The following is a 3,274-nucleotide window of genomic DNA, read 5'->3' on the forward strand; positions in this document are numbered from 1 at the left end:
CTGACAGGAAAACATTCCCTCATAAATTCCCTCTTTATTAGATTTTTACCTCTGGGTTCTAGGTTTGATTCCCACCTGGGGTCTGTCTGCATAGAGTTTGCATGTTCACCTCGTGCATGCGTTGTTTATCTCCGGGTACTCTGGTTTCCTCCCAGAGTAAAAAAAAAAAAAATGACTGTTAGGTTAATTGGTATCTCTAAATGAAGTCTGTGTGTTAATGGTTATGTGTCTCTGAGTTTCCCTGTCCAGGGTGTACCCTACAGTTGACCCCCAGACTGCTGGAGTAAGCTCCAGCCCCACTGTAACCCTGATGGTTGAAGTGGAAGAAGATGGATGCATGGATGATATCTTTCAGGTTCTATTTGAATAAAATCCTATTTGCAGTTTTAATGCTTTGAACACCCAAGCTTGAAATGCAGGATTTCTCCAGACCGAGTCAATATTTTTTTTTGTCCTCTCTACCTCTGGATAGTCTAAATGCACTCAGTACAGGAGGTGGGAACCAAAAGGATTCTAACTAAATGAACATCTCTGTTGGATAATGTCTCCCCCCACATGCATGAAGCTGGTGCAGAACTAGAGAGCTCCTTCAGTGACAGACTGCTGCACTCTAAATGCACCAAGGAGCGTTATCACAGATCCTTCCTCCCAGCAGCTTGAAGACTCTAGAACCACCACTGTTCCCAACAACCTCAATAAGTTTTTACATCTATGCTGATTTTTGCACAGTTTAAATAACATGCTGCTGTCATTTTTTCCACATCTCTGATGTTGCTATTTTTTTTCTCCACATATCCATTGCTATAAAACTGTATATTGACTATTTGTTCTCCTACTGCACAGTATTTATATTTTAAAAACACTGTACAGTTTCAAACTGCCTCTTATTTTGGTATTTTTATACACTTTTAAGGGCCACATTTGTATCACCACCTTTGCTGTAATACTGCTGTAACACCACAATTTCCCCATTCTCTGACAATAAAGGGATTTTCTCTTCTTTTCCTTTTTCTTTTCAATTCTACCAACAAAATGTACACAAAAGGAAAAAAATGTTGCTTCTGCGCTTAGTACCGTAAGTATTTTATTAGTACAATGATTTGTAAAAGTTATTTTGTATCATTTCAGATATAAACTCAATTTTAGTTTGTACTTTACTTTTGCTTAAAGATAGGAGTCCATTTAATACTTTTACCAAAGTCTTTTTCCACTGTTATCTGTAATTTTCAATAAATAATTTGAAAGCACTTTTAACGCCTCTGAACATATAGTTTTCCTTACCTGTCGTAGTGTAAATGCAGATTTTTAAAATTACGTTCTAGAAAGGCTAATTGTAATTTAACCAAATAAAATCTGATATATAAATATAGAACTTCATTTCTGGTTTATTGTGTTAACACGGCCTATATACTCTTGTTTCCTGCTCTGTATGTATCACATGATAGTGCAGTAATCCCCTGGAGGTGCATGTTGTTAATTGTGTATTTTTGATGTAGGTGCAGCTGTATGAGGAAGACATAAATGACTCACACTGAATGTGTTGTTTTTTTACTTTTTAATTTAAAGAACAACTACAGGACTCTACATTGATCCCTGTGTGCTGCGATTAGCACTGCTGCAGCACAGCAATAAGGTTCTGAATCTCTGTGCATACCTGGGTTCTCTCTGGTTTCCTGCAAACTCTTTTAACTCCTTGTTCTTAGCTTTGGGTGAATGTGTGCATGACTTTTTGTGTTAAACCTGGGATTAAGTGGTGTCCTGTCTCAGGTGTAATCATCTCTTACTAAAGACAGCACAAAGGGGCTCCAACATATCTGGTTGAATTAGGAGAGAAATAAAAACTTTCTGCCCTTCCCTTCCACTTTACCATTAACAGAAAACTGTCATCCTCACTCAAGCAGACGGGCTCAGTTCTGAGTTGACAAAAGCTTCGACAAATCCAAAAAAATCTTCTCTTTCATGTCGGCAGAGAACCAACGCTGACAGAACCCCAGAGCAACTGGATCTACTTCAGGCTCGCTCAAGCCAGGCGAATTATTGTCATTCCACGTCGCTCCACAAGTGTTCACCAGCCGTCGGTTGACAGCCAAGCCCAGTCCGACCACATATGACTACAATAAATACGTTTGGCTTCTCCTTCTGGGAAACAGATTTCTACCGACAGCATCACCAACATCTGGACGTCACGCCCGATACTGGACCAACCGATTTATTCATACAAATAAAAAGTGCCATGCTTTTTCTAAAAATTCTGCATGTGTATTTGGCAACATGGAAATCACTAAACACCGTGTTCTCTTAGAACAAGCAGCCCATCTGGAAAGCATTCACTTTTCTTTCTTTCTTTTGCATTTTATGGTGTGGCAAAGAGTCCAGTAACACTTGAAATACTTAAAAACAACTTTATCAGCAGAGCAGGGTTTTAGCTAAGGCCCTCCCTTCATTAAGGGCATTAATCCACCCCCCCCCAAAAAAATTTGTAATTCAATAAAAAATGACAGATTCAAATGAAGCATTCACATATAATAGCCTCAACTAATTATTTCACGGTCTTGGTTTTGTTATGTTTCCTTTTGAGTATTCAGTTTCACTTTGATCCACGTTTTACTTTGTTTTCTAGTTTCATTGGATTAAATCCTATTTTGTTGTGTTTTCAGGTTATATTTGAGTTGATAGGTTTTTTTTTTTTGGTTCCCCTCTTTTCTGTTGGTCCCCTTTTCTCTAGCTCCCTTCTAGAATCCTCTTTTCACTACTGCTCCCAATCAGCTCATAAGTCCTGTCTTTGTTCTGTCTCCTATATATATATATATATATATATATATATATATATATATATATATATATATATATATATATATATATATACCCTCCCTGTGTAGTTCCTGAGTGCTGGTTGCTCGTCTTTTCCTGGCTCCCCACAAGAGTTTTTTCCCCCATGAAGTTATCTGGTTTTTGGTTCCATGTATTTTGTGCCTTGGTTTTTGGATTTTCTGCCTCAGTTTTTCAATTAAATCTTCAAGAACACCTCTGGCTCTGCGCCTCTGCATTTGGGTCCTGAAAACCTCAACCAAACGCTGACAAATCTATCCACCTCGGAAGTCGCAGGTCCTGCAGTGTTCTGGTTGGATTGGTTCCACCCTTGGTATAACACCAGTTTCAGTGTTTTGGCCAGTTGATTTTGATCAATCTCATAAACCTGGAATAAAGGATCATTGTTCAGTCGTCATAAGTTCATTGTCAGCAATGGCCGATAATATTACGAAAATAAAGTCAT

Source organism: Cyprinodon variegatus, unplaced genomic scaffold, assembly GCF_000732505.1.
Source record: "Cyprinodon variegatus isolate N-32 unplaced genomic scaffold, C_variegatus-1.0 Scaffold233, whole genome shotgun sequence".
NCBI lineage: Eukaryota > Metazoa > Chordata > Actinopteri > Cyprinodontiformes > Cyprinodontidae > Cyprinodon > Cyprinodon variegatus.